General features: G+C 41.6%; 3 long non-coding RNA genes across 3 annotated transcripts; all 3 read right to left on the bottom strand.

The window, feature by feature from the left end:
- Positions 1-1,312: 1,312 nt before the first annotated feature.
- On the bottom strand, positions 1,313-1,753 carry LOC142747897 (uncharacterized). The gene is made up of 3 exons (XR_012882084.1): positions 1,662-1,753; positions 1,488-1,562; positions 1,313-1,366 (listed from the first exon to the last, which is right to left on the bottom strand). It is a non-coding gene; the product is annotated as an uncharacterized LOC142747897 (long non-coding RNA).
- A 9,257-nt stretch (positions 1,754-11,010) lies between these two features.
- LOC142747898 (uncharacterized) lies at positions 11,011-11,532 on the bottom strand. The gene is made up of 3 exons (XR_012882085.1): positions 11,440-11,532; positions 11,266-11,340; positions 11,011-11,142 (listed from the first exon to the last, which is right to left on the bottom strand). It is a non-coding gene; the product is annotated as an uncharacterized LOC142747898 (long non-coding RNA).
- A 4,938-nt stretch (positions 11,533-16,470) lies between these two features.
- On the bottom strand, positions 16,471-16,911 carry LOC142747899 (uncharacterized). Its single transcript, XR_012882086.1, has 3 exons — positions 16,820-16,911; positions 16,646-16,720; positions 16,471-16,524 (listed from the first exon to the last, which is right to left on the bottom strand). It is a non-coding gene; the product is annotated as an uncharacterized LOC142747899 (long non-coding RNA).
- Positions 16,912-20,705: the final 3,794 nt, after the last annotated feature.

Raw genomic sequence — 20,705 nt, forward strand, 5'->3', positions numbered from 1 at the left:
CCTTGTTCCTGGTTGTCAGCGGCAGATGTCTGAGCCCCTTGTTGCTGGTTGTCAGCGGCAGATGTCTGAGCCCCTTGTTGCTGGTTGTCAGCGGCAGATGTCTGGTAATACACCTGCTGAAACAGTGGGGGATGGTTTGGTATCTTCACCATCGGTTCAGCATCTGATGATTTGATCCCAAGGAACGCCTCAAGATGTTTCTTGACAATGATCTCCTCCAAAGTCTTGATGTATTTTTTCTCCACGTACATGGCCAAGTCACTTTTTTCATAAAGGTGCCTTTCCATCAACGGTGTGAATTTCGGCAGTGGGAATGGTTCGGGCACATCAACTGATCTTACTGGGCCTTGCGCAGTTTTGGAATCGGCCTCCAGTGGAGTGTCCACCGCTCTCTTGATGATCTGCAGGTTTTGTTTGTTCTTGGCATCGGAGAGTTTCAGATGTTTATGGGTCTTGTCATCCTCTCCCTGACTTAGTACAAGCCATGCAGCCAAGATCAGCAGTGCAATGAGCGGTGACATGAGTCCAGAACACACCACACCATGGATGATCCGATCACGGCGTCTTACATTACACGCAGCGAGCTCCATTCTGGGGACCACAGGTGGAGGCGTGTCCTGTAATACAAAGAACCAACACAAAGAATAAGTTGGAAGCCATAAGACCGAGCTCTGCTTGCACTATAACCGAAACCCAATACCAAGAACTTATCACTTACCCCAAAGACCTTCGCTGTGATCCATTTATAAGTCCTCTGTAATATTGTCAGCTTCTCTCGGGGGGCGGCAGTGGACTTTGATAGATTATTCTATAAGGGGAGTGATGAGAATTAGTACAGGGGTCCCAGGATCACAGATTTATAAATAAAAAAAAGTTTAAGTATCAGCTGAACTTACGCCAATGCACCGCTCTCTTGTCCGTCTATGACCAGGTGGAACATACGGGTCACCAACGGGGTCAGATACAAATTCCTGCAATCGGAGGAAACAAAGTCTGTTACATGGGACTGTGTACAGTGGGGGCAGGGAACGTTAGTGATGTATATATATGTGCTGCTGTGTACAACGGGAAGGGCCCAATATTATAAGTGTGCTGTGCCCTCGGCCGTTCTGTACATGGGGAGGAGCTTCATATTATATGTGTGCTGTGCCCTCCGGGCCATTCGGTACATCGTGAGGAGCTCCATAATAAATGTGCGCGATCCCCCCTCTTTAGTATGCACCCCTATGTATAAGTCGTTGTATAGATGGACTGGTGCTTTATATGCAGTATAATAATAATAAACTATTATACTGGAATTATCACTCACCCCATAGAGCTGTAATATTATCCTTATGTGAGGAACGATGTCCTCCAACTGGAAGTCCTGAAAGACAAGATCTGATATTCGATCCGAGACAAGAAGATACAGATATATACAAAGAATGTCCTAATCTTATCATGAGGAATAGGACTTCATCTATTATACGGAGAGAATGGAGACTTACCTCAAACTTCCATGGCCTCAGGTGTTGGGTTGGACTTTCATAGGTCAGAATGACATTAATCCAGTATGAAAAGTCCTGGAAGACACAAGGAGATCAGTATATTCACATATATCCCATCCCCCACAGTACAGCCAGGTCCAGGGGTTCAGGGTGTAATAAAAGGAAAATACTCACCGGCAGTGAAACACAATGTGTTGGGTGGATTATATCCAGAAACACAAGTAGAAGAATAAACCTCATTGTCTCCAAGAAGAATCTCCTGTCACCAAAATATGGTAATCCAGAAAAAGGCTGCAGGTGGATGGCGGCCCCTTATATACCACCATGATGTCACAATACACTGTGTGATGTCATCTCCAAGCCACCCCCACCATTGTGACATCATCACAGCACCAGACACAACACTGTGATGTCATCTCCAAGACACACCCACTATTGTGACATCATCACAGCAACAGACACAAGCTTCTACACTGTATCTTCAATCATCAACACTACAGGGAAATGTATATAAGTATATAGTAGCGCCTATACAGAGTGCTACATTGTAACAGGGTTATATTTGACTATTTCATTCTTAACCCGTTTATGCACCATGTATGATGTCAGGGTTGCTAAGCACTTAATACATTACAGCACAGCAAGGTGAATGTTCCGGTTGAGCACGTTGATTGGGACTAAATAGACCCCAGGAAAGTCTGTTTATATTGCCGGTTGTTAGGACATTTGTTACAGACATGCGCTAGGAAATTATTAGTAATAATTCCTTAAAGGAAATACAAAAATGTTCCAAATAGAATGAATTAGGTAAATTTGGAGGATAGAAATACTATTAACAAATTTAATAAAAGTTTACTGCGCAAACCTCAACAGCAAAAAACATTAACATGAATTATATTAAAAATGGTGTTTATCATTTTTGGTTATCGATAATTTTATTTAACCCCTTAAAAGGGGTTGTCCCAGAATTATTGGGAAAAAGAGAAAATCAGACATAATATAGTGAGCGCCAATCTTTTTCTAAGAAAGCTAGAACCAGTTCTGTATCTTACACGGATCCCGAGATCTACCCATTCATTACTCCAATTGGTTTGCTAGATTTTCTCCAGGCTGGCAGCTAAGGGGGCATGTACTTTCTGCGTCAGCTCCTCCCCCTCGCTGTCATAGCTTGTATGGGCAGATTGTTCTGTTTCACTGCCTCCTCTCTAGGAGAAGCTTTACAAACGCCCCCATTACATGTTTTTTTAGAGGGAGAGCCCAGCCCAACATAACTGAAGAAGAACAGCAGTGTTTCTGAAATAAAGCTACTTATCTACTAATTTACTGACAAGCAGAGGAGGCATTTTCTATTGGCTGGTGGCAGATGGATAGTGGAAGTGAGCATGTGCATCCTCCCTCAGTTAGCGCAGTAGGAGGATGTGCACATTACTATACCGATTGAACACCAGGGGGTGCTATTTTAATGGGCCTGCTACATTGATGATATCTTCATGATCTGGCAGGGGTCACCAGATCAACTAAATAGTTTTATTTCACAATGGAATTGCAATGACAGAAATATAAGATTGACATTTAAGTGGAACAAACAGGAAATAGATTTTTGGGATATTTCGATTAAACGTGATCATTTAAATTTTATTCAAACAGATCTGTTTCGTAAACCTACATCTACTAATTCACTCCTACATGCCACATCATCACATCCGAGACAAACAGTAAACGCTATACCGATTGGGCAATTTTTGAGAATGCGTTAGGTCTGCTCAACTGAGGAAGATTTTATGCCTAGATCCGAAGATCTTAAACAAAGATTTACTGAAAGGGGTTACAGCAAACGCTGCATAAAAAGAGCATTTAATAGAGCAAAACATACGCCTAGAAATCAATTGCTTCAACCAAAAACTCAACATCAAACAACAGATAAGATAAGATCTACATTTAACACAAGATGGGATATGAGGCGTTAAATAAACCCTTTTGAAATATTGGCCATTTTTACATACAGACCCCATTTTATCAAAATTTATATCACACCGTCCGTCTATGACTACGCTCCAAAAATTTGAGAGACACCCTGGCTAACAGCCATCTCTGTCCAGACAAACCAAAAAACATCTTCGATACACCAAACCCTAAATGGGGTTGTAAACCTTGCGGGCCTGTATTAGTTGCACCAACATAGAAAAGTCATTGACCTTTCAAGACTCTGATAATGTACAAAAATTCAAAATAACTTGGCCTATTAACTGTACTACTAAAGGCGTCATTTATTATGCCACCTGTCCATGCCACAAAATTTATATTGGGATGACTACTAGAGAGTTGAGAATAAGAGTAAGGGAACATGTTCAGGATATAAAGGGAGCGCAAGAAGTGGAAGAAATTGAGAAACTTAAAACCATTCCCAAACACTTCCGATTGCATCATAAATGCCATCACAAACGACTCAAACTGAAATGAATTGATCATATCGATCTTGGTATAAGGGGAGGTGATATTAAAAAAAGACGATTACAATGTGAATGTAAATGGATTTGGCGACTCAACACCATGCAACCGAAAGGTCTCAATGAGGTAATGGGTTTTGCAGAGTTTATTTGACCATTGGCAATGTGGCAGGTATACTAGGTAATTGAATAATTATTTGTTATTATTATTTTTTCTGTGCATTTCAATTATTTGTGTTTTTATTTAAATTGTTTAGGTCCTTTACTATATCTTTGAAAAACCTGTTAACTTGCTCAGAACTTCGTATATATAATTACATTAGAAATCCACATACATCATCTGAATGAAGATCTAACAAAATATAATGTCGGATTATTGAGATGTTATATCATATTATGTATGCATAACATTTTCTTCAATAATTTAATCTTATATGTCATTCACATTTTTGCAAACTTGGTAGACTAGTTGTACTTTTATTTTATTTTTGTGTCCTTCTGAAGAGAACCACTTTCACACTATCTGTTCTATTTAAAAAAACTTTATCACCTGAAAAATAAATTATTATTAAAAAACAAATGCGGGGCGTGGCTTGGATGCCGAACAGAGCGGTCGCATCTCCCTGAGCTCCGCTCTGAGACCTCTCAGCTACGACCATAGCGACGATACATACCACCGGATTGATAGCCCTCTTACCTCCGAACATCGCGGCAGCATGATGACCCGTACGAAGTCCTCGAAAACGGGTCCTAAACGCCTCACAGACTTCTTCTCCGCCAAAGAAAGCAAGCATGGAGGCGAGACAGTCTCTGAGACCAACGTCCCGCCAACCTCTCCTACCTTACCTGAGGGAGATTGGGATGTCAACCCCTCCAAGACGACAGCCGAGGGTGAGTCTGAGCCCTGGGGGGAAGGGGAAGCAGTATCGCCTAAAGGGGCAGCTAGGGGGAAAGGACGCTCTGCTGCAATATCAAATAGCCCCATACCTAAGATGGCGTCCTCACCTCGTGTATCTGAGGAGTCTCCTCCCCCCAGTCCTGCAGGACTTACAACTGCACAAGCTCCCTGTGTGGAAGATATACTTACACAGTCTGTGGCCATAGAAGATATACCCTCATCGGATCAAGCGGCTTCAGAAGCTTTTATAACAAATATGATGCTAGCCCTCAGAGGCTCCTTTCATAACGATTTATTAGGATTCTCCAATAAACTCTCTAACGCTATTGACGACTTAGGAGACCGAGTAGACCATGTGGAGACAAAAATGAGCGAACTCACTAATGCACATAACGATATAGTGGATGCTCATGTGTCTTTGGAGGAAGAAATGCAAGCTTTAAAATATAAGTTGGCTGATTTGGAAGATCGCAACAGACGGAACAACGTCAAATTTAGAGGAATTCCAGAGTCCGTCCAACCTTCCAACCTCACCGCTTACTTACAGCAACTTATTAAGGAAATATTGCCTAATTCCAAACCTGCAGATCTTATCATAGATAGAGCCCATAGGCTCCCTAAACCTAAATCTATTTCTGCGGATCTGCCACGAGATGTGATAGCAAGGATTCACTTTTATAATACCAAGGATTCCCTCATGTCTGCTGCACGAAGATTACCGGCTCTACCGGTACCTTATGATAAGGTACACATCTATGCGGATCTCTCCCAAACAACCCTGCAAACTAGGAGGAAATTTCTGCCCCTTACACTGGCACTAAGGAAGAATGACGTGGGATACAGATGGGGTTTTCCTACCAAATTACTGGTGTATAGGAATGGAGTTCTGCATACTACGGCGGATATAGAGGAAGGATCGGCCCTGCTTCAGAAATGGGGACTGACACCTGTTTTACCCGATACAGTTCCCGCTAGAAGGTCCCCCTCGAGACTCTCACCGGAGTGGATTGGGAAATCCCGTCCTTAAACGTCCTTGGGTATTGGCTGCTAAATGGAGGTCGTGATGGTGTCCAAGTAGACTCTTTCCCCACTTGTCTTTGGTGACTCTCAGCCGGAAATCTGGCGGAGTTACTTTCTCACTACGTGATGATATCCTTGCTAAAGTTTCAAAGTTTTTACCTTCCTTCCCTGTCTTCCTCTCTTAAAATTGCTGTTATACGATTATTGTCATATATACCAGGCATGTTAAGTTCTAAGCCTATCCTAGCTCGAATATGGGTTCTAATTCATATGAAGCACTTTACATGTATTATCTATGGCGGTTAAATTTGTATCTCTGAACACCAGGGGGCTAAATTCACCCTTTAAGAGGGCTTCGGTGTGGAAGGATGCTTTGGCTTCCAACTCTCATATAATCTGTCTACAAGAGACACATTTTGCCAAAGACCAATGTCCCAAATTTACTCATCCAAAATTTCCACTAATTTACCTCTCTAATGCTGATAAGAAAAGAGCAGGAGTGATGATAGGCTTTAAGGACACAGTATCCTTTCAATTGCAGTCTTCCATTAATGATGAGCGGGGGAGATTTTTGATACTGGTAGGTCTGCTTAACAACTGTCCCATCACTATTGCTAATATTTATGCTCCCAATACGTCGCAAATACGTTTCCTCAACAAGACTATGCGCAAAATTCGCAAAATTATGCAAGGAAAGCTTATAGTATGTGGGGATTTCAATATAATCCCAGACGCTAAATGGGACTCTACTAAACAGGGGAAAAGATCTCCCCCGACTCTGACCCCATGGTTACTCAAGGAAGATTTATATGACACATTTAGATGTATGAATTCCTCTTCTAGAGAATTTACTTTTTACTCCACAAGACACCGATCATTTTCTAGAATAGACCTTTTCTTGGTGGATAGGAATTCTATATCAGGGATTAAAGCTTCCGAGATAGGTCAGATAACTTGGTCGGATCACGCTCCCTCTTATCTCCTTCTTTCTTTAGGGCCGGCCCCCTCCCCAAGATCCTCATGGCGAATCAATAATTTTCTTATTAGTCTTCCCAAATATAAGGAAAAAATCTCCTCTCAATTACAAGAGTATTTTCTTTTGAATGGTTCTCCGGACCTAAGCCCATTCACTCTATGGAATGCACATAAGGCGGTTATGAGGGGGTTCTTGATGCAGCAAGGGGCGCAATATAAAAGATCGAAAATGGCGGCACTGACTTCCTTACTGTCTGATATACGTTCTGTGGAACAGGAACTCCAACTAAATCCATCTGCAGCACTGCATAACAAACTCATGACCCTTAGAAGGAAGTTGCAGGCCCTCCTTATAGACGAATTTGATAAAAAGATTGCTGCCTTAAGATTAAGCTATTATACGTCATATAATAAATCCAGTAAACTGATGGCGAATAAAATGAGACAACGCCAGCAAAAAACTAAAATTACTCACTTAGTTGACCCAGCAGATGGGTCTAGGATCTCTAACCCACAAACTATAGCAGATCAATTTAGCTCCTATTATTCTAAACTATACAACCTGAAGTCTGACCCCCAAACTCCACAACCTTTAGATGAAGATATCCAAACCTTTTTGGAATCGGTTCGGTTGCCTTCTATATCTCCGGATTAATTATCCAGTTTAAACGCCCCGGTATCGCTTTTAGAGGTGTCTAAAATTATTAATTTATCTAAAACCAACAAATCCCCTGGTCCGGATGGGTTTTCCAACGAATATTACAGAACCTTTAATACCATTCTCGCCCCCCATCTAACTGCAGTCTTTAATAAGGCAATGTCAGAAGGAAATATGCCCCAAGAAATGCTGGAAGCCACGATAGTGACGATCCCTAAACCTGGGAAATCCCCTACAACCCCGGCCAATTTCAGACCCATTTCCCTCCTTAACTGTGATACTAAATTATACGCTAAACTTATAGCCACCCGCTTGATTGATATTCTACCCACATTAGTACATTCCGATCAGGTGGGATTCACGAAGGGAAGGCAGGCTCCGGATGGAACTAGAAGGGTAATTGACCTTATAACTAAAATAAATCAATCTCGAGCGCCTTCTCTCCTCCTCACCCTGGATGCAGAGAAGGCGTTCGATAGAATACACTGGGAGTTCGCATTTTCGACTTTGAGGAAATTTGGATTCGAAGGGAACATATTTAAGGCTATTCAAGCACTATATACTCTACCTACTGCTAAAGTTCTCTCAAATGGTTTCTTGTCTACCCCATTTAATATTTCTAATGGTACAAGGCAGGGGTGCCCGCTGTCCCCCTTACTGTTTACACTAGTTATGGAACCTCTAGCAGAATCTATAAGATCTAACGTGCGGATTCGGGGAGTCCCAGTAGGGTTTCGGCAACATAAAATTGGTTTATTCGCGGACGATATAATTTTGACCATTACTGACCCTTTATCCTCCCTAAGAGAAATTTCTCAAGTTATCTCTAAATTTGGTTTAGTATCCTATTACAAAGTGAATGCATCTAAATCTCAAATTCTTGGGATCTTTATCTCCCCGTCCCTGAAACAATCTATAATAACCGAGTTCCCATATCAATGGGAAAGCTCTTCAATTCCTTATCTGGGAATTCAAATCAGCTATCCCTTGTCGCAACTTCCAAAAATAAATTTTGATCCTCTTCTAACGTCCTTACAGAAGGAATTGGATCAAATTGCTTTACATGAGCCTTCATGGTTAGGTCGCAACGTGTGCTATAAGATGTTCATATTACCCAAAATATTATACTACTTACGCACCCTGCCAATCCCTATACCACAAATATGGATCTCTAGGTTCCAGAAGCAGCTTCGGAACTTTTTGTGGGGAGGTAGGAGGCCTCGGATAGCAGCATCCCTCTTGTTAAAGCGGAAACATAGAGGAGGGCTGGGAGTACCTAATCTCTTAGCTTATCATAGAACATTTGTAGTTAAACAATCTGAAAAGTGGTTTACTTTCTCTTGATGTATACTTCTATACGATGCACTTTATCTATGTAACATATGTTGTTTACTTGAAAATTACAATAAAAAATTAATGTTGAAAAAAAAAAAATGCTATAAAAAAATACTTTATATAAATAAAATAGATAAGGTGAATGTGGTACTCTATAACTTTCACATGGAGAAGGGGAATGTTCATACTCAATGGGGGGCCCCCATTCAAAAGTTTGCTATGGAGCCCAGCCTAGTTACGCCCCTGATAGTACCAAGAGCATATAACTCCTTCATCACACCCCAAAACTAATACAGACCCCAGACCCGACCCCCTAAACTAATACAGACCCCAGACCCGACCCCCTAAACTAATAAGGACCCCCAGACCGGACCCCCGGTTAGGGGCATTTACCGGTACACACCGCACATTAACACCTGGGATCAGAGTGAAGATGTTTTATTAATCTCTGTGATATTATTGTCCGGTCTGACCTCACTGTGGAGGATTCTGATGGTGGAAATGTCCTCCAGAAAAGCTGTCCGGTTCCTCTTTTGTACCTCAGTTTTCCTCGACTTCTGAGCAGCACAAGTTACAGCAGAATATGTTTTTAATGAGGCGCAGGATCCGTATGAAGATGCAGCATTCTTGATTCTCTAGATCGCTCTCTTCGGAGTCCAGGTCGCTCTCTTCGGTGTCGAGGTCATAGTCATAGATGAATATTCTTTCAGAATGTTCTTCAGAGGTACGAGCATGCATATACAGGTGGTCAGGACGAATTGGTCGGACACGGACGACATTACTGAACCGCACATTACGTTTGAGTGACATTTTCTCGCCATGGGTGTCATGGAGGATGGATTCCCCAGGAGCAATAGTTGTTTTGTTATTTTCCGCTTCCTGGGGAGAAGAAGCCTTGGAAGGTGCTGGATGATCTTGATTGAGCACCGCGGATGTTCCCTTGCGGATGCACTGAGCCCCTTGTTCCTGGTTGTCAGCGGCAGATGTCTGAGCCCCTTGTTGCTGGTTGTCAGCGGCAGATGTCTGAGCCCCTTGTTGCTGGTTGTCAGCGGCAGATGTCTGGTAATACACCTGCTGAAACAGTGGGGGATGGTTTGGTATCTTCACCATCGGTTCAGCATCTGATGATTTGATCCCAAGGAACACCTCAAGACGTTTCTTGACAATGATCTCCTCCAAAGTCTTGATGTATTTTTTCTCCACGTACATGGCCAAGTCACTTTTTTCATAAAGGTGCCTTTCCATCAACGGTGTGAATTTCGGCAGTGGGAATGGTTCGAGCACATCAACTGATCTTACTGGGCCTTGCGCAGTTTTGGAATCGGCCTCCAGTGGAGTGTCCACCGCTCTCTTGATGATCTGCAGGTTTTGTTTGTTCTTGGCATCGGAGAGTTTCAGATGTTTATGGGTCTTGTCATCCTCTCCCTGACTTAGTACAAGCCATGCAGCCAAGATCTGCAGTGCAATGAGCGGTGACATGAGTCCAGCACACACCACACCATGGATGATCCGATCACGGCGTCTTACGTTACACGCAGCGAGCTCCATTCTGGGGACCACAGGTGGAGGCGTGTCCTGTAATACAAAGAACCAACACAAAGAATAAGTTGGAAGCCATAAGACCGAGCTCTGCTTGCACTTTAACCGAAACCCAATACCAAGAACTTATCACTTACCCCAAAGACCTTCGCTGTGATCCATTTATAAGTCCTCTGTAATATTGTCAGCTTCTCTCGGGGGGCGGCAGTGGACTTTGATAGATTATTCTATAAGGGGAGTGATGAGAATTAGTACAGGGGTCCCAGGATCACAGATTTATAAATAAAAAAAAGTTTAAGTATCAGCTGAACTTACGCCAATGCACCGCTCTCGTGTCCGTCTATGACCAGGTGGAACATACGGGTCACCAACGGGGTCAGATACAAATTCCTGCAATCGGAGGAAACAAAGTCTGTTACATGGGACTGTGTACAGTGGGGGCAGGGAACGTTAGTGATGTATATATGTGCTGCTGTGTACAAGGGGAAGGGCCCAATATTATAAGTGTGCTGTGCCCCCGGCCGTTCTGTACATGGGGAGGAGCTTCATATTATATCTGTGCTGTGCCCTCCGGGCCATTCGGTACATCGTGAGGAGCTCCATAATAAATGTGCGCGGTCCCCCCTCTTTAGTATGCACCCCTATGTATAAGTCGTTTTATAGATGGACTGGTGCTTTATATGAAGTATAATAATAATAAAGTATTATACTGGAATTATCACTCACCCCATAGAGTTGTAATATTATCCTTATGTGAGGAACGATGTCCTCCGACTGGAAGTCCTGAAAGACAAGATCTGATATTCGATCCCAGACAAGAAGATACAGATATATATACAAAGAATGTCCTAATCTTATCATGAGGAATAGGACTTCATCTATTATACGGAGAGAATGGAGACTTACCTCAAACTTCCATGGCCTCAGGTGTTGGGTTGGACTTTCATAGGTCAGAATGACATTAATCCAGTATGAAAAGTCCTGGAAGACACAAGGAGATCAGTATATTCACATATATCCCATCCCCCACAGTACAGCCTGGTCCAGGGGTTCAGGGTGTAATAAAAGGTAAATACTCACCGGCAGTGAAACACAATGTGTTGGGTGGATTATATCCAGAAACACAAGTAGAAGAATAAACCTCATTGTCTCCAAGAAGAATCTCCTGTCACCAAAATATGGTAATCCAGAAAAAGGCTGCAGGTGGATGGCGCCCCTTATATACCACCATGATGTCACAATACATTGTGTGATGTCATGTCCAAGCCGAACACACCATTGTGACATCATCACAGCACCAGACACACTGTGTGATGTCATCTCCAAGCCACACCCACTATTGTGACATCATCACAGCAACAGACACAAGCTTCTACACTGTATCTTCAATCATCAACACTACAGGGAAATGTATATAAGTATATAGTAGCGCCTATACAGAGTGCTACATTGTAACAGGGTTATATTTGACTATTTAATTCTTAACCCGTTTATGCACCATGTATGATGTCAGGGTTGCTGAGCACTTAATACATTACAGCACAGCGGGGTGAATGTTCCGGTTGAGCACGTTGATTGGGACTAAATAGACCCAAGGAAAGTCTTCTTATATTGCCGGTTGTTAGGACATTTGTTACAGACATGCGCTAGGAAATTATTAGTAATAATTCCTTAAAGGAAATACAAAAATGTTCCAAATAGAATGAATTAGGTAAATTTGGAGGATAGAAATACTATTAACAAATTTAATAAAAGTTTACTGCGCAAACCTCAACAGCAAAAAACATTAACATGAATTATATTAAAAATGGTGTTTATCATTTTTGGTTATCGATAATTTTATTTAACCCCTTAAAAGGGGTTGTCCCAGAATTATTGGGAAAAAGAGAAAATCAGACATAATATAGTGAGTGCCAATCTTTTTCTAAGAAAGCTAGAACCAGTTCTGTATCTTACACGGATCCCGAGATCTACCCATTCATTACTCCAATTGGTTTGCTATATTTTCTCCAGGCTGGCAGCTAAGGGGGCATGTACTTTCTGCGTCAGGTCCTCCCCCTCGCTGTCATAGCTTGTATGGGCAGATTGTTCTGTTTCACTGCCTCCTCTCTAGGAGAAGCTTTACAAACGCCCCCATTACATGTTTTTTTAGAGGGAGAGCCCAGCCCAACATAACTGAAGAAGAACAGCAGTGTTTCTGAAATAAAGCTACTTATCTACTAATTTACTGACAAGCAGAGGAGGCATTTTCTATTGGCTGGTGGCAGATGGATAGTGGAAGTGAGCATGTGCATCCTCCCTCAGTTAGCGCAGTAGGAGGATGTGCACATTACTATACTGATTGAACACCAGGGGGTGCTATTTTAATGGGCCCCCTACATTGATGATATCTTCATGATCTGGCAGGGGTCACCAGATCAACTAAATAGTTTTATTTCACAATGGAATTGCAATGACAGAAATATAAGATTGACATTTAAGTGGAACAAACAGGAAATAGATTTTTGGGATATTTCGATTAAACGTGATCATTTAAATTTTATTCAAACAGATCTGTTTTGTAAACCTACATCTACTAATTCACTCCTACATGCCACATCATCACATCCAAGACAAACAGTAATACCTATACCGCTATACCGATTGGGAAATTTTTGAGAATGCGTTAGGTCTGCTCAACTGAGGAAGATTTTATGCCTAGATCCGAAGATCTTAAACAAAGATTTACTGAAAGGGGTTACAGCAAACGCTGCATAAAAAGAGCATTTAATAGAGCAAAACATACGCCTAGAAATCAATTGCTTCAACCAAAAACTCAACATCAAACAACAGATAAGATAAGATCTACATTTAACACAAGATGGGATATGAGGCGTTAAATAAACCCTTTTGAAATATTGGCCATTTTTACATACAGACCCCATTTTATCAAAATTTATATCAGACCGTCCGTCTATGACTACGCTCCAAAAATTTGAGAGACACCCTGGCTAACAGCCATCTCTGTCCAGACAAACCAAAAAACATCTTCGATACACCAAACCCTAAATGGGGTTGTAAACCTTGCGGGGCCTGTATTAGTTGCACCAACATAGAAAAGTCATTGACCTTTCAAGACTCTGATAATGTACAAACATTCAAAATAACTTGGCCTATTAACTGTACTACTAAAGGCGTCATTTATTATGCCACCTGTCCATGCCACAAGATTTATATTGGGATGACTACTAGAGAGTTGAGAATAAGAGTAAGGGAACATGTTCAGGATATAAAGGGAGCGCAAGAAGTGGAAGACATTGAGAAACTTAAAACCATTCCCAAACACTTCCGATTGCATCATAAATGCCATCACAAACGACTCAAACTGAAATGAATTGATCATATCGATCTTGGTATAAGGGGAGGTGATATTAAAAAAAGACGATTACAATGTGAATGTAAATGGATTTGGCGACTCAACACCATGCAACCGAAAGGTCTCAATGAGGTAATGGGTTTTGCAGAGTTTATTTGACCATTGGCAATGTGGCAGGTATACTAGGTAATTGAATAATTATTTGTTATTATTATTTTTTCTGTGCATTTCAATTATTTGTGTTTTTATTTAAATTGTTTAGGTCCTTTGCTATATCTTTGAAAAACCTGTTAACTTGCTCAGAACTTCGTATATATAATTACATTAGAAATCCACATGTATCATCTGAATGAAGATCTAACAAAATATAATGTCGGATTATTGAGATGTTATATCATATTATGTATGCATAACATTTTCTTCAATAATTTAATCTTATATGTCATTCACATTTTTGCAAACTTGGTAGTCTAGTTGTACTTTTATTTTATTTTTGTGTCCTTCTGAAGAGAACCACTTTCACACTATCTGTTCTATTTAAAAAAACTTTATCACCTGAAAAATAAATTATTATTAAAAAACAAATGCTATAAAAAAATACTTTATATAAATAAAATAGATAAGGTGAATGTGGTACTCTATAACTTTCACATGGAGAAGGGGAATGTTCATACTCAATGGGGGGCCCCCATTCAAAAGTTTGCTATGGAGCCCAACCTCGTTACGCCCCTGATAGTACCAAGAGCATATAACTCCTTCATCACACCCCAAAACTAATACAGACCCCAGACCCGACCCCCTAAACTAATACAGACCCCAGACCCGACCCCCTAAACTAATAAGGACCCACAGACCGGACCCCCGGTTAGGGGCATTTACCGGTACACACCGCACATTAACACCTGGGATCAGAGTGAAGATGTTTTATTAATCTCTGTGATATTATTGTCCGGTCCGTCCTCACTGTTGAGGATTCTGATGGTGGAAATGTCCTCCAGAAAAGCTGTCCGGTTCCTCTTTTGTACCTCAGTTTTCCTCGACTTCTGAGCAGCACAAGTTACAGCAGAATATGTTTTTAATGAGGCGCAGGATCCGTATGAAGATGCAGCATTCTTGATTCTCTAGATCGCTCTCTTCGGAGTCCAGGTCGCTCTCTTCGGTGTCGAGGTCATAGTCATAGATGAATATTCTTTCGGAATGTTCTTCAGAGGTACGAGCATGCATATACAGGTGGTCAGGACGAATTGGTCGGACACGGACGACATTACTGAACCGCACATTACGTTTGAGTGACATTTTCTCGCCATGGGTGTCATGGAGGATGGATTCCCCAGGAGCAATAGTTGTTTTGTTATTTTCCGCTTCCTGGGGAGAAGAAGCCTTGGAAGGTGCTGGATGATCTTGATTGAGCACCGCGGATGTTCCCTTGCGGATGCACTGAGCCCCTTGTTCCTGGTTGTCAGCGGCAGATGTCTGAGCCCCTTGTTGCTGGTTGTCAGCGGCAGATGTCTGAGCCCCTTGTTGCTGGTTGTCAGCGGCAGATGTCTGGTAATACACCTGCTGAAACAGTGGGGGATGGTTTGGTATCTTCACCATCGGTTCAGCATCTGATGATTTGATCCCAAGGAACGCCTCAAGATGTTTCTTGACAATGATCTCCTCCAAAGTCTTGATGTATTTTTTCTCCACGTACATGGCCAAGTCACTTTTTTCATAAAGGTGCCTTTCCATCAACGGTGTGAATTTCGGCAGTGGGAATGGTTCGGGCACATCAACTGATCTTACTGGGCCTTGCGCAGTTTTGGAATCGGCCTCCAGTGGAGTGTCCACCGCTCTCTTGATGATCTGCAGGTTTTGTTTGTTCTTGGCATCGGAGAGTTTCAGATGTTTATGGGTCTTGTCATCCTCTCCCTGACTTAGTACAAGCCATGCAGCCAAGATCAGCAGTGCAATGAGCGGTGACATGAGTCCAGAACACACCACACCATGGATGATCCGATCACGGCGTCTTACATTACACGCAGCGAGCTCCATTCTGGGGACCACAGGTGGAGGCGTGTCCTGTAATACAAAGAACCAACACAAAGAATAAGTTGGAAGCCATAAGACCGAGCTCTGCTTGCACTATAACCGAAACCCAATACCAAGAACTTATCACTTACCCCAAAGACCTTCGCTGTGATCCATTTATAAGTCCTCTGTAATATTGTCAGCTTCTCTCGGGGGGCGGCAGTGGACTTTGATAGATTATTCTATAAGGGGAGTGATGAGAATTAGTACAGGGGTCCCAGGATCACAGATTTATAAATAAAAAAAAGTTTAAGTATCAGCTGAACTTACGCCAATGCACCGCTCTCGTGTCCGTCTATGACCAGGTGGAACATACGGGTCACCAACGGGGTCAGATACAAATTCCTGCAATCGGAGGAAACAAAGTCTGTTACATGGGACTGTGTACAGTGGGGGCAGGGAATGTTAGTGATGTATATATATGTGCTGCTGTGTACAAGGGGAAGGGCCCAATATTATAAGTGTGCTGTGCCCTCGGCCGTTCTGTACATGGGGAGGAGCTTCATATTATATGTGTGCTGTGCCCTCCGGGCCATTCGGTACATCGTGAGGAGCTCCATAATAAATGTGCGCGATCCCCCCTCTTTAGTATGCACCCCTATGTATAAGTCGTTGTATAGATGGACTGGTGCTTTATATGCAGTATAATAATAATAAACTATTATACTGGAATTATCACTCACCCCATAGAGCTGTAATATTATCCTTATGTGAGGAACGATGTCCTCCAACTGGAAGTCCTGAAAGACAAGATCTGATATTCGATCCGAGACAAGAAGATACAGATATATACAAAGAATGTCCTAATCTTATCATGAGGAATAGGACTTCATCTATTATACGGAGAGAATGGAGACTTACCTCAAACTTCCATGGCCTCAGGTGTTGGGTTGGACTTTCATAGGTCAGAATGACATTAATCCAGTATGAAAAGTCCTGGAAGACACAAGGAGATCAGTATATTCACATATATCCCATCCCCCACAGTACAGCCAGGTCCAGGGGTTCAGGGTGTAATAAAAGGAAAATACTCACCGGCAGTGAAACACAATGTGTTGGGTGGATTATATCCAGAAACACAAGTAGAAGAATAAACCTCATTGTCTCCAAGAAGAATCTCCTGTCACCAAAATATGGTAATCCAGAAAAAGGCTGCAGGTGGATGGCGGCCCCTTATATACCACCATGATGTCACAATACACTGTGTGATGTCATCTCCAAGCCACCCCCACCATTGTGACATCATCACAGCACCAGACACAACACTGTGATGTCATCTCCAAGACACACCCACTATTGTGACATCATCACAGCAACAGACACAAGCTTCTACACTGTATCTTCAATCATCAACACTACAGGGAAATGTATATAAGTATATAGTAGCGCCTATACAGAGTGCTACATTGTAACAGGGTTATATTTGTCTATTTAATTCTTAACCCGTTTATGCACCATGTATGATGTCAGGGTTGCTAAGCACTTAATACATTACAGCACAGCAAGGTGAATGTTGCGGTTGAGCACGTTGATTGGGACTAAATAGACCCCAGGAAAGTCTGTTTATATTGCCGGTTGTTAGGACATTTGTTACAGACATGCGCTAGGAAATTATTAGTAATAATTCCTTAAAGGAAATACAAAAATGTTCCAAATAGAATGAATTAGGTAAATTTGGAGGATAGAAATACTATTAACAAATTTAATAAAAGTTTACTGCGCAAACCTCAACAGCAAAAAACATTAACATGAATTATATTAAAAATGGTGTTTATCATTTTTGGTTATCGATAATTTTATTTAACCCCTTAAAAGGGGTTGTCCCAGAATTATTGGGAAAAAGAGAAAATCAGACATAATATAGTGAGCGACAATCTTTTTCTAAGAAAGCTAGAACCAGTTCTGTATCTTACACGGATCCCGAGATCTACCCATTCATTACTCCAATTGGTTTGCTAGATTTTCTCCAGGCTGGCAGCTAAGGGGGCATGTACTTTCTGCGTCAGCTCCTCCCCCTCGCTGTCATAGCTTGTATGGGCAGATTGTTCTGTTTCACTGCCTCCTCTCTAGGAGAAGCTTTACAAACGCCCCCATTACATGTTTTTTTAGAGGGAGAGCCCAGCCCAACATAACTGAAGAAGAACAGCAGTGTTTCTGAAATAAAGCTACTTATCTACTAATTTACTGACAAGCAGAGGAGGCATTTTCTATTGGCTGGTGGCAGATGGATAGTGGAAGTGAGCATGTGCATCCTCCCTCAGTTAGCGCAGTAGGAGGATGTGCACATTACTATACCGATTGAACACCAGGGGGTGCTATTTTAATGGGCCTGCTACATTGATGATATCTTCATGATCTGGCAGGGGTCACCAGATCAACTAAATAGTTTTATTTCACAATGGAATTGCAATGACAGAAATATAAGATTGACATTTAAGTGGAACAAACAGGAAATAGATTTTTGGGATATTTCGATTAAACGTGATCATTTAAATTTTATTCAAACAGATCTGTTTCGTAAACCTACATCTACTAATTCACTCCTACATGCCACATCATCACATCCGAGACAAACAGTAAACGCTATACCGATTGGGCAATTTTTGAGAATGCGTTAGGTCTGCTCAACTGAGGAAGATTTTATGCCTAGATCCGAAGATCTTAAACAAAGATTTACTGAAAGGGGTTACAGCAAACGCTGCATAAAAAGAGCATTTAATAGAGCAAAACATACGCCTAGAAATCAATTGCTTCAACCAAAAACTCAACATCAAACAACAGATAAGATAAGATCTACATTTAACACAAGATGGGATATGAGGCGTTAAATAAACCCTTTTGAAATATTGGCCATTTTTACATACAGACCCCATTTTATCAAAATTTATATCAGACCGTCCGTCTATGACTATGCTCCAAAAATTTGAGAGACACGCTGGCTAACAGCCATCTCTGTCCAGACAAACCAAAAAACATCTTCGATACACCAAACCCTAAATGGGGTTGTAAACCTTGCGGGCCTGTATTAGTTGCACCAACATAGAAAAGTCATTGACCTTTCAAGACTCTGATAATGTACAAACATTCAAAATAACTTGGCCTATTAACTGTACTACTAAAGGCGTCATTTATTATGCCACCTGTCCATGCCACAAAATTTATATTGGGATGACTACTAGAGAGTTGAGAATAAGAGTAAGGGAACATGTTCAGGATATAAAGGGAGCGCAAGAAGTGGAAGACATTGAGAAACTTAAAACCATTCCCAAACACTTCCGATTGCATCATAAATGCCATCACAAACGACTCAAACTGAAATGAATTGATCATATCGATCTTGGTATAAGGGGAGGTGATATTAAAAAAAGACGATTACAATGTGAATGTAAATGGATTTGGCGACTCAACACCATGCAACCGAAAGGTCTCAATGAGGTAATGGGTTTTGCAGAGTTTATTTGACCATTGGCAATGTGGCAGGTATACTAGGTAATTGAATAATTATTTGTTATTATTATTTTTTCTGTGCATTTCAATTATTTGTGTTTTTATTTAAATTGTTTAGGTCCTTTACTATATCTTTGAAAAACCTGTTAACTTGCTCAGAACTTCGTATATATAATTACATTAGAAATCCACATACATCATCTGAATGAAGATCTAACAAAATATAATGTCGGATTATTGAGATGTTATATCATATTATGTATGCATAACATTTTCTTCAATAATTTAATCTTATATGTCATTCACATTTTTGCAAACTTGGTAGACTAGTTGTACTTTTATTTTATTTTTGTGTCCTTCTGAAGAGAACCACTTTCACACTATCTGTTCTATTTAAAAAAACTTTATCACCTGAAAAATAAATTATTATTAAAAAACAAATGCGGGGCGTGGCTTGGATGCCGAACAGAGCGGTCGCATCTCCCTGAGCTCCGCTCTGAGACCTCTCAGCTACGACCATAGCGACGATACATACCACCGGATTGATAGCCCTCTTACCTCCGAACATCGCGGCAGCATGATGACCCGTACGAAGTCCTCGAAAACGGGTCCTAAACGCCTCACAGACTTCTTCTCCGCCAAAGAAAGCAAGCATGGAGGCGAGACAGTCTCTGAGACCAACGTCCCGCCAACCTCTCCTACCTTACCTGAGGGAGATTGGGATGTCAACCCCTCCAAGACGACAGCCGAGGGTGAGTCTGAGCCCTGGGGGGAAGGGGAAGCAGTATCGCCTAAAGGGGCAGCTAGGGGGAAAGGACGCTCTGCTGCAATATCAAATAGCCCCATACCTAAGATGGCGTCCTCACCTCGTGTATCTGAGGAGTCTCCTCCCCCCAGTCCTGCAGGACTTACAACTGCACAAGCTCCCTGTGTGGAAGATATACTTACACAGTCTGTGGCCATAGAAGATATACCCTCATCGGATCAAGCGGCTTCAGAAGCTTTTATAACAAATATGATGCTAGCCCTCAGAGGCTCCTTTCATAACGATTTATTAGGATTCTCCAATAAACTCTCTAACGCTATTGACGACTTAGGAGACCGAGTAGACCATGTGGAGACAAAAATGAGCGAACTCACTAATGCACATAACGATATAGTGGATGCTCATGTGTCTTTGGAGGAAGAAATGCAAGCTTTAAAATACAAGTTGGCTGATTTGGAAGATCGCAACAGACGGAACAACGTCAAATTTAGAGGAATTCCAGAGTCCGTCCAACCTTCCAACCTCACCGCTTACTTACAGCAACTTATTAAGGAAATATTGCCTAATTCCAAACCTGCAGATCTTATCATAGATAGAGCCCATAGGCTCCCTAAACCTAAATCTATTTCTGCGGATCTGCCACGAGATGTGATAGCAAGGATTCACTTTTATAATACCAAGGATTCCCTCATGTCTGCTGCACGAAGA

This window comes from Rhinoderma darwinii, chromosome 3 (genome assembly GCF_050947455.1).
Source record: "Rhinoderma darwinii isolate aRhiDar2 chromosome 3, aRhiDar2.hap1, whole genome shotgun sequence".
In the NCBI taxonomy this organism is placed as follows: domain Eukaryota; kingdom Metazoa; phylum Chordata; class Amphibia; order Anura; family Rhinodermatidae; genus Rhinoderma; species Rhinoderma darwinii.